We start from the raw sequence: 12,208 nt of genomic DNA on the forward strand, positions 1-12,208 counted from the left end.
CTTCATAATCATTTCTAACCTATAGGCATAACATTATTCAAGCTAAAGATCAACCTTGTTTTCTGAAATCTTCAGAGGGCTTTGACATTTGTCAGCCAAAAATTACTATTAAAATGAAAAAAAAAGAAAGAAAAGGAATTAGAATTTAGTATGGTAGGCCTGAGTATTACAAATTAATCACAGTTTCTCTCTGTAATCTATTTTGCGCTTAGGTTGGCAAAGACTTCAAGTTCTATGGTGCAGCTACATATAAAATTCTAACTGATTAAGAGAGTGGTAACGTAGTGATTTTTTGGGGGGAGGTGCAATTTTTTTTTTTTTTTTTTTTTTTAGGCTTCAAGGAAAATGTTCACAATTCCTACTGGATGATTCTGGAGGCAAGTAGGAGCCTGCAAGTTTAATCAGTTCTTTTCCTTTCCTATTGATAGTTTTGTGAATTGTGATGTGATCCTAAAGATGTCCCGGAAGGAATCTGTCGTGGCTTACTGCTCTAGGGCAACAGGTGGGCATTTCTTGGATCCAACTACAGAACATCTGCTTTGGTGGCAGAAATGGAGAAAATGTAAATTGTTGCAAAGTAGCAACAGCATCTATGATGTATTATTGAAATAATTTATACTAGGCCCTCAGTATGGAAATGGCCCATGGGAATGTTAATCAACGCAGCTACTCAGAAGCTTTAAGCTCGATGCTTTAGATTGTTTTGTACAGCTTAGTAAAGATGTGTGGATGTGTGGGCTTTAAAATATTTGTATATTCTAACACTTTGCAATACATATTAATCTTCAAAAAAGACCACCATCTCAAACAACAGAAGCTGCAGAAGATCTCAAGGAGTCAAGTCTTTCATTTAATTTACAGGAGTCTGAGAAAACTATGGCAAAATTGTGTCATAATTAATACAGACATAGTTAAGTGAATCATGTAATAACTTTTTTCTATTAGAGAAGCAACACAGAAGACAAATGTTCTCAGCTGGATGCAGTATTTCTGGATAACAATATTATAGTTTTTAATTTACAGATTATATTTTGGGTGATTAATATTGTCAAAAAGATAAATAATCTGTGTCAATATAAATACAGATTTAGAAAATAGTACTTAAAGTTTTACCTATTAGTTGTATATCATTGTCAAATATAGCAAAACCTCAGTGACTACAGGCACAAAGTTCTGCTATGGAGCAGAACACCGCTGATTAATGTACAGCTTACTTACAGGCACATTATTATATTTTATTTGTAAATTAAGATTCTGCCTCTTCTGTGATTTTAAAGACAGAAAGATACTATCTCTTCTTTCTCCTCTGCTGCTGCAACCTCCATCTGGTCTGCTTTCAAATGATTGCCATGAGTATTATTTTCAGATGGGAGGAATCTGGGACTGTGCTATATTGATGCGCATTGGTATTGATTACTTACCTCCTAATTTGAGTCACTTCACCTCAGTATCATCTCTCATTTTTCTCAGAGGTCTGAAGAACATGATGAAAGCTGCCCTCCCCTAATTTGTACCAGAGGCTATGATTCAGAAAAGGGCTTGGATATGTTCTTAAGTAAGTGCTTTGCTGAGCAGGGATACGTTAGGCAGGGGAGGGACTGAGGCCAGGGAAGTTTCCTCTGCCGCAGCAGAGCAGCTAACCAGCTCTGCACTCTCATAATGCCACACTGGGAACGGGAAGATACAGTGAAAACCTGATTCTCCATGTCACAAATGAAGATGTGAGGTACACAGAAACTAAATCCCAGAACCACAAAATGATGATTACTCCCAGTGAAATACCTGGGAGTTGGACACCTATGAACACTTTAGAGTATCTAGGCTCAGTAACTTGCTGAGATTATTTAGAAAACCTGTGACAGAGCAGGGATCATGAATTTAGTACTGCTGTGTTGTTTTCAATGCTAGTTTTTACTGGTTTGGGGAGGATTTTTGGTTTTGTCTACTAGCAGCTGAACAACAGCACAGCTCCTTAGTGTAGGATACTTCATTCACCTTGTCTCTGAGCGCAAGAGCCCTTAGTCCTGCTTAGATGATTTTGTAGGAGATTTTCTTTCTTATTTTTTAATTTTCTTCAATAACTTCCCACTAAAAACTCTGGGAATATGGTAATCCTAATAACAAAGAAGACTGATTTAAAAACAGTCATAAAGTGGAACTGCTGGCTCATTTATATCCCTTAAAACTTACCTGACTACCAGCTTCTCTGCTTAGAAACAGGCAGAAGAGAAAAGTTGAATAACTTGAATCTGGTTAAAGCAGTCTCCTCTATGACCCCCTCTGCTCAGACTGTCAACGTTGCAGGTTGAGTCTGCAAGTAATTTCTTTTCTATCTTGTCATCGGCTGTGAATTATGTGCAGTCTCAACCCTCTCTGACAACACACTTAAATGCTTTGTTAGCTCCAGGCCTGTAAGACTACATGTGTAGCCGGTGACTAGAGGCACTGGGGATAGAGCAGGCAATTTCGATCCCTAGACAAAAGAAGCAGTAATTCTGTGCTGACTTGCCCTCTGTCTGCTTCCTTCAAGCTCAGTAGTTCTCATCAGTCTCTAGCTATTTCTACTTGTGGTCCAGAATATCTGCTGCTCAAATAACCCCAGAGTTAGCCCCTGGAGAAATTCAGCAAAGTCCTGACACATGACTCATGAGTAAATGGCTTAACTCAAGGTAAGACTTTGAACCAAGCAGTATTTCTGTCTTTCATGAAAAACAAACAGCAAACCTTTCTCTTTTTGCTCAATCCAACATATGTAGCTTTCTCAAAATACTTAACAATTTAGCTGAAAGTGACCTTGCAGGAAAGGTGAGTTAGCAGCACTGTGAATTAAAAATAAAATAAAATAATAATTTAATGGGATGATTGACCATCGAATATGTGCAGATTTCCAATAAGTATCTTGTAGTTTAGGAACACACAATTTCAGCATTTCCTGTTGCGTTTCCCTGGTGAGCATCATTGTGGAAGCTGGGGACTGCAGAAGTAAAGACTTCCTTGATTGGACTGCCACCATGAAACATCCCCTTTCTCCCTTCTTTTGTGAACACAGAATTGACTGCCAGGATTGCAGCATCAGCCCCTAGCTCATTGATTCTACTCTTCTGGAAAGGAGTTAATCTGAAACTGATGACAAACATATCAGGGAGTATTCACTGAGATGCTGTCTAAATTTAAGTGTAATTGAATATAAGGAAATACTAAAATCATCCAATTTTGAGCAACTAGACTTCAAATGGGCTTCTCCCAGAGGTGATTCAGTGGAGGAAATAGATTTTGGTACTCTGTGGCTGCTAGGAAGAGCATTTGTCTCTCCACTGAGTAACAGAGAAATTTGGGGGAGATGACCTGGCTAAGCTCCACGTGTCAACTGAATAGCTTAATTTGTTCATCTTCCCCTGGCAGAATTATAGGCTAGGCCTCAAAGCAGTAGGATATTAATTGCAGCAGACCAATTATTTGTCTTTGCAAACTGCATGACTGATGATTACATAATATTATTTTCTACAGTAAACAATGTTACATATCATTCAGCTTCTCATTTGCTTAGTTAGACAGCTGAAAAAGTCCCTTTTCTCGATTCACTGTAAATGGGATTAAGCTGATGGGAGTTCTATTGCTTGCTTCTGTTATATGCAGGAACAATGATGTGAGCTGTTGCTGTGTTCTTCTAGAGAGAGGTCAGCTAAGGAATGGCAAAATGGGCTTTGTAAAATCCAGCTGGCTTCAAGTTTTCTTATCATAAATCACATCTTTAGGTCAAGGACTTCTGATCTCTTACAAGGGCAGCTGTAGAGAACATAGAGGTACGTTAGTAATATTTGTCTTCACTTACAGATCATCATCTAAACCATAGGTTTTGGCCAGTCCTCAGTGGAGAGAAAAGCAGAGGTGAAGGACTGTTTCCTGTCATCTAGATGTTAATTCGTAGTCATGCATTCATATAAACCCCTATAATGTAAGATGTTTCCTCACATAATTCAAATATGTGTATACTTGGCCGCATAGCTCCTAAAGATACCAGACATGTGCCTGCATCTTCTGGTCTTGTCTGTGCAAGTACATCACAGCCCACAAAATTAGTGTCAATGACTTCTGATATCCTTGCAGCCAGACAAGACCATACCATATAGACACAGCATTAGCTCCTCTTGCATTTCAAAGTTATTCTGTTGGGTTGCTCCCTGCCCTAGTGTGTGATATTGAGGACCCTGGGGCCATATGATGTCAGCTAGGCTCTCACTGCTGCTGAGTTGAAAGTGGCCATTAGCTCCAAGCAGGGAGGTATTTTCAGGGAAAGCAATATTGATGGATCTATTCTCTGACATATTCTCTGACTATGTCTTAACATTTTAGGGACCAGCAGAAGAGATGTTAAGCCTACACTTTTTGACAGGGTCAATGTAGTGGAAATAATATATCTCTGTAAGCAGTCACATAGTGTATGAGTCTACAGTGCTAATGAGTTAAATCCTCCTCTTCTGTGCAAATGGCCTCGCAGTCTTCCACTCAACAACATATCTGAGGCTTGCATACTCTTATAAGCCATTGAAGTTCACACCCTGTCATACATTATTCCTGCCATGTACAAACCAAGCCTGAAATTCCCATGCAAATACAAAAGCTTTATGAATAAAGAATGATTCTTAGCTCCATTATAGTTTGTGAATTACTGATGAAGAGCATTTTTGACCTGTATCAAGTGCAAAAGGGGAACCATGGGTAAACAGAGTTCTCAGAAAAATTCAGACTCCTGATGTAGATACAGAGTTTGCTATACAAACACCAGCCACAAAAAGAAAACAAAGCAAAACAACAACCCCCCCAACAAAACAACCCCCAAACAAAACTTTTTTTTTTTTTCCTTTGGAAGGGCTGCATTGCTCTAAAATATGTATCACCAAAAGGCACTATTCAGTGTTCAGTTTCAGTGTTGTGCAAGGTGCTAGCAGGTGTGACGGACAGGTAGTTGAGAAAAAACCAACAGAACCCTAACTACAGCCTTTTGTGCCAGTGCTAGTCAGTGAAGAGACAAGAAATCTGACGTGGCTGCAGGGGATCTCTAACCACAGAAAACTGTTAACATGTAATTCTCCAAGTGAATGGACTTAAAGGCCACTTAAGAGGGAGAGTACCTGCAAACACCTGATATTTTCATGACATGAAACACTGTGAGCTTGCAAACTGTGTAAAAGGAAAGTGTTTAATGGTACTCATCCTGGTGTGACACTGGCTCAGGCTGTTTGCTGATGACAGCTATGCCCATAGTACAGCTCAGGAGTGTAACAACCTACAACAAAGCACTGAGGGATAAAAACTTGTTTTCCTTCATATAGATGGGAAAAAAACATGTTTTCAGGCCTATATCTGGGGAATTTTGCCTTTGTACCACTCGTTTCCAGTGCAAACCCAGATGATTTTGATTTATCTCCTGTGCTAGGAGACTTCTTTGCTTTACAAAGATAGCCAGACACAGAAAATTAGTTAGACTTTCTGAGCTGAGATAGGTTAATTTAATTTTTATCTTTCTTCTTAAGTGAGGAGAAAGATAAGCCACTGCCTCTTAGTCCCTGCTTGATGTACCTGAATAACAGGATGGGTAAGTAAATACCTATTTCTGTCTTGCTGCTTTGGTTTAGTGTTCCACTTACATGACAATACCGTCTTTACCCAATACCAGCTCCTGTGCTGAATTAAGTGCTTTCTATTTAGCAAACTCAGAGTGGATAAAAACATTCATGATGTGCTAATTATATGCCTCATCATAGGATATAGTTGCCATCATTCTCAGGCAGACATATGTAGGCATCACAAAACTCAGTGCTGACACTTGTTTTAGATTTGGTAGCATCTCTGCATGCATTTCTAAATATTCTCTCCACTGGGCCTCCAAATGCTTTTCCAGATGCCTTGCAATTGTCGTGGTTTAAACCCAGTCAGGTAACTCGTTCACTCACTTCCCCCCCTTCTTTCCCTCCCCCTACTCCCGGAGGGACGGAGAGGAGAATCGAAAAGAATGCAACTCCCACGGGTTGAGATAAGAACAGTTTAGTAACTAAGGTATAACACAAATCACTACTGCTACCACCAATGATAATAATGATAAAGGAAATAACAAGGGAAGAGAATACATCATCTCACCACCAGCCGACCGATAACTCGGCCCCCCAGCCCCCTACCAAGCACCGACCGATACCTCCTCCAACCCTGCAGTCTCCCAGCCCTTCCGCCTAACTCCCAGTTACATCCTGGGCATGATGTGCTGTGGTATGGAATACCTCTTTGGTCAGTTTGGGTCAGGTGTCCTGTCTCTGCTTCCTCCCGGCTTCCCCTCCTCCCTGGCAGAGCATGAGGCTCACAAAGTCCTTGGCCAAACCAAAACATCTCTATCAGTTCTGTTCCCAGGCCGAAAGTCAAAACACAGCACTGCACCAGCTACCAAGAAGAAGAAACATGACTGCTACTGCTGAACCCAGGACAGCAATCTAAAAGGCACTAAGCTCCCATCTTCTGTTGTTCTTTTTTCTTCCTATCTCTTCTATGCATCTTCTTTCTGCTACTGTTAGAACATGGACAGTTGGCTATCTTTGTTAGATGGCCATACATTCCTGATTTTATCAACCCTTAGACCATCTGTCATAAGCAAATCCACAATCTCCTAAGTAGAATCCTTGTCCAAGTACTCTGTTGTCCTTTATGCCAGTGGCCTGCTCCCTAGCCTGCAAATACCCACTCATTCACAACATCTTATGTATTTCTCACAAGCCCACTTTCTGGGTTCAGTCTTACTGCCTTTTTTTTTTCTATAAAATAAAAAAAAGAGAAGGGATTAACAGGGTAAGGAGATCAGATATTTCTTCTCTTAGTGAGAAGCTCTCGCTCATTTCTTCTTCTGTTTTTAGCACTGACTAAAGAAAAAAAGCAAATATGAATGGCTAGTTCTCCTAGGTGACACGGTTTTCCCAAAAATGCAATCACTCTCTAGATTCGCTCTTATGTATACATGTCCTTGCGTTATATAATCCTGGTTGAGACAGGGTTCTTGCTCTGTGATGTACAAATTCAGTTTACCTGAGTGGTTTAAATCTTTAAAAAGTCTTTAGCTGCGAGAAAGGATTGTTGTCTCTTAAGCATTTTAGTGTTCTAATAAATTAAAATTATCCTACTTTACACAGTCCCACTATGATTGTCTTCCTGTATTAAGCGAAGATATACAGTTTTAGATACTTTCAGTAGTTTACGTTCCTCAGACTAGGCTGCAAAATATCAAGCTGCTGTTGACAACTTGCCAAGAAATACTTCTTGTTCCTTTTCCCTTCTTTCATTTTAGGGACTGGGAGACATTATTTACTTCTTGAGAGGCCCCTTGTCAACTTTCCTAAAGAGCTTGGGGAGAAACCATAAGCTATGAAATGCCTGGGTAAGAAGAAATATATTTATCAAGATCTAACAGCTGGATGTCTTGCAAGATGCTATGATCTGTACCCAACCTATTGTTTGTGCTTCAGCATGACTTAAAGCTGAGTTGTTTTTAATTGGTTTTGGACCAGCCACTATTATTTATTCATTGCATCACAGGGGTTTTCAGGATCTCCAATTCTGGAATTCTATCCTGCTGTGTGAGAAGCCACATGCACAAACCAGAAAGTCTCTTTGTCATTGAAATTATCTGTCACAGCATGACTTATTTTAATATGAGTTATCTGAAAAACTTAGCTATTATTTCCAAAGTCCTATGCAAAGTAATTTCAAGTTAAAATATATAACTAGTATGAGCTAAAACAACTCTGCCAATGTTCTAAAAGGGACAAGCAAAATATTTTTATCTGCATGACTACCTACACAAACATACATATATCTATGTAGTTATATGTCATTCCAGGATCCACCTTACTATGTTTGCAACAATGGAGAGGTGTTTACTTGCAAAATGTAACAATATCTGCTGATTGAAGTGCTCTGCAAGAGCTTGAGAAGGTTCTTCTATTTTATTGTGCATACTTTATGTTACAAAGAAAGGGTACTGAAACACAAGGTAAGGGAACGAAGGATCCCTGTCCACTGAGATGCTTGTGCTATTGTCTGAATTATAGGATCTTCTGGATGACTACATCCTTTATGGGGTTAATAGATGGCAGGTCCTAATATGCAAGGCTCCTTAAATTAAAACAGAGACATGATCCTAAAATTGTGTGCTTAGACTGCATTATGGTAATACCCACCCCCTGCAAAGAATAAACACTACACTTTAGTGTCTCCTTTGACTGTATACATAATACAAACAAACAATTTAATTCAGATATTCTGGATAAGATTTATCAGCTCTTCTTGGTAATTTTCTTACTTCGCTTAGCAGTTTTGAAAAAGTTTTTGTCTACAGCCCATAATGCCCTGCAATATCATTTCAGATCTGCTCAGGGAAACCTTTAATGAACTAGAAGCATCAAGTATCACCCTCTTTCATATAACAGTTTAATATTCAGAATTAATATTACAGGCAAATGGATTAGCTTTCCTTGATGTTTATGAAGTTGCTGTAAAAGCAGATGGATAATCACTATAGCAACTTAGTGCATCAGGAGAGAGCCATTGAAAAGCATTCCATAATCAGGACCATGACCTTGTCGGCTATCACTTTCAATTGCCTAAGCAATATTTTTCATCTGTTGTAATCAGGCAAATTTGTTGCATGTCAGTAAATCTAGTTGGACTACCCCAAAACACTGTCTGTGTTGGAGAGAGCAAATCTAAGAAAGGTCATGCATCTCAATTTTAGAGATTTTATTACATTTTCCCCTATGACATCTCATATATTCTTGTATTTCAAAGTCAGTACACTGAAATAATGAAGTAGCAAGTGGATATTATGTATCTCAACTTTAGTAAGACTGTGTCTCAAAACTTCTTCATAGGCAAGCTGAGAAAAATGGGCTAGATAAATGGACCACAAGGCAGACTGAAACTGCCTGACCTGCCAGATTCAGAGGGCTGTGATCAGTGGCATGACTTCCAGCTTGAGGTTTGTCCATAATGGTGTAGTTCAGGGGCTGATGCCAGGGTCAGTACTGTTTAAAGGTACCACTTACTACCTGAATGACAGCACAGAGTACACCTATGTCAGGGTTGTAGATGACACAAAACTGAGAGCAGTGGCTGATACACTTCATAGTGGTGTGGCCATTCAGAGGGACACCAACAGTCTGCAGAAATGAAACAACAGAAGCTTCATGAAATTCAACAAAAGAAAATGCCAAGCTCTGTAACTTGGGAGGAATAACCTTATGCAAAAGTACTGTTTTGGATCAAGTGACTGAAAAGCAGCTTGGCAGAAGAGGACCTGAGTGTCCTGATGGACACAGGAACACAAAGTTGATCATGAGCTAGCAATTCACCCTTGCTCTATGGTATCCTGGCTTGTAATAGGAAGAGTATTGCCAGTAGGTCAAGGGAGGTGATTCTCCCCTTCTACTTAGCACTGGTCAGAAGACCTGTCTAATTTTCTCCAATTAATTTTCCCATCTGAGGTTGTTCAGGGACCTCTATCATGTTGTAGGCTAGCCTAATGTCAACACTATCGTGTTCTGCTCCTCACATGATAGGGTTTATTATATAATTTTGTAATGTGAACAGAATTGAAAAATCAGTATTGCAACATTACCAGTAAGAACTGTTGAAAGAAGAAAGGAAAAATAAGGAATGAGGGCCAGCAGAACCTTCCAACAGCTGGTATGTGTATCCCTCCTCTCTGGAAAGTGCTGTGTCCAGCTTCAGAAGGAGCAGATAAGCATGTTCAACTCTGAACCTACAGATTGAGACCATGAACTATTCTACCTTTACCACAATAGGATTACCAATGAGAAACTTGAGATGTTTCTTTGGCTTAGTGAAAGACTCACAGGTCATTTGAGCACCAGTTTTCACGGAAATCTTGAGTGACTGTATTTTCTCAGACTGTATTTCTGGTATTTATTAATATTCAGCTGAGTGAAATGTTTACATGAACAGGCCTTAGAATGTTTCAAAAATTAAATGATGAGTCTTGAGTATTTATTTAGTGCTCAGAGAGATTTACTTACGAAGTGATGCAGACTGTCTTAGAGAGAACCACAGGTACTGATGATTCAAGTTGACTCATTTAAGGTAAGAGAATTGTCTGACAGCAGAAAACAGAGAACTTTACTCCAGTAAGATAGCCAGCAAACAGAATTCTCTCTCCCTTCTTTCGTGCTTGTGGTCCAAGCTAAAAACAAAAAGCTTCAGTGTACATTCAAACAACATAACAACATTAAAAATTAATCACCTTGTCCTAATTTAAAAATCTCCATATTCATGAGATTTTGGATAAGGTTTTTGTTTTACACTCAGGCTAACTGTGAGAGGAAACAAAAACCCTTAGTAAAACCAGCAACAACAATTTCTTCACACCCCAGCTGCTCTTTGAAGAAAGATAAAATTTCTAACTTATGCTATTGAATTGACTAATGGAGTCTTTCCTAGCTGAAAGTAAAGATACGCTGCTATCACTTATTTGTACATAGGGGATGAATTACTCTTCTTCCACAGTAGAAAGAAGAGCTTTTTTTTTCTTAAAATAGACCCTTATTTTTAAATTCTCCATAGATAGGAAGTGAGAAGTCAGTTATTGCAGAATTTGTCATGCTGAGGAACAGAGCATAACTCTATGATTCATCCTAGAACAGTGGCAGTGTTTGATGCATCACATGATGATGCAACACCACGAAACTCCCTGGGATTCCTTTAAGTTAATTTTGATTTGAAAAAGCCAAGAGGCTCCAAGATGCTCTTACTACAGATAGCAGTCTTCATATATTCATTTTGATTATGGTCAAAACAAAAATAGGTGGGAGAAATATCACCATTTAAATAGAATTTTATATCTAATAAAATAAAGTAATTAAAGCAGCATCAGAGGAGCAGGCCCTGTCTTTTGACATTTATTTCTTTAGACTGGAAACCAGAGGTTCAGCTCCCTGAAATAGCTGCGCACTGTACATTGCCAGTGGGCAGTTTACCCCCAGTGTGCCTTCTTAAATGCTCTTGAGTTTACATTGCATTATCCAATATTGCTCATTTGCCTAAAAGAATAAAACAAGCACACAGATAAGCAGTCATAGAATGCCTTATATCTGCAGCTTGGTTTACGTATGGCAGACATGCATCTGAGCATCTTCCAGTGATGATGACCTTAGATGTATTTGGTTTTTAAATAATGATTATAAACGTGTGGACAAACATACTGCTTTCAGGTCATTTTTTATATACAAAGCTAGTATACTTCATAGTTATTCTGGTCTTTTCCAGCTCAAAAGAATGCTTACTTTAAAGTAAGTATATGCAGACTTCAAAAATATAACTAAATCCATGAGTTTTCAAGCTGTGTGTTAGGCTCCAGGCCACTCTTAAGATTGAGAGCTGCAGGACTTTGCTGCTGCTCCTGAGAGAACTGCCAGCTTGAGAATCAGCTCACTTTGTTTTCACTCGAGGCCATCAAATTCCCCCTCAGAGAGACACTGCTCTGGATCACAGAAAATCACCTGCTAGCAGTTCCACTTTTGTGGTTCACCCTTCCACAATAGGCAGTGAGATCAGGACAGTCTGCATTACAGTGTCACCGACAGGAAATGATTACCTTCAAAAATATGTGATACCTGCAGGTAGCAAAATGATAGTCAGAGCTCTTAGCTATTTGGCTAACGTGATGCACACTATGGGGCTTCATGAATTGGCATCTATTAGTAAACATGGAACATATCAGCTTGAGCTCTGACTCAAAATGCAGTGATCACTGACATCTCTAAAAAGCAGGTTTCCAGAAGCACTGTGTAATTTTTATTGTGACCCCACTGTCAATTTCATAGAGCCACATACATAAACATTGTATTACTCTAACCTCCCCCCATTGGTTCAGGCTGCTCTCTTTTCACCCTATTATATGTATGATTGGAGCAGACTCACAGTGGAATAATAATGCTTACTTATTAACAATCCTTGTAAATTTTATCACAATGGGAGCTTTATTAAAATAAACTTCTGAAAGAAATAAGATGTAAAGATAATAATAAAAGTGTACGCTCCTAAACAGCCACACGAATATATCCAGTACCTTTATAAACTTGTCAGAAACACTGCTTGGAAATTTTACTGCTTGGAAAACAGCATTAAAAAGCTTAATTGGCTTTCTCAAGGTCAC

The 12,208-nt window shown here is 39.0% G+C and overlaps 1 long non-coding RNA gene across 1 annotated transcript in view; it reads right to left on the reverse strand.

Annotated features, from left to right (window-relative positions):
* Positions 1-3,104: 3,104 nt before the first annotated feature.
* The window catches only part of LOC130609670 (uncharacterized), a 28,945-nt gene continuing 19,841 nt past the window's right edge, over positions 3,105-12,208 (reverse strand). Inside the window, exon 3 of the long non-coding RNA XR_008974841.1 lies at positions 3,105-3,786. This is a non-coding gene — a long non-coding RNA (uncharacterized LOC130609670). The remainder of the gene's footprint in view (positions 3,787-12,208) is intronic.

The sequence above is a fragment of the Pezoporus wallicus genome, unplaced genomic scaffold (genome assembly GCF_028554395.1).
Source record: "Pezoporus wallicus isolate ANWC-B61680 ecotype Strahan unplaced genomic scaffold, APGP_CSIRO_Pwel_v1 contig_6658, whole genome shotgun sequence".
NCBI classification, from domain to species: Eukaryota; Metazoa; Chordata; class Aves; order Psittaciformes; family Psittacidae; genus Pezoporus; species Pezoporus wallicus.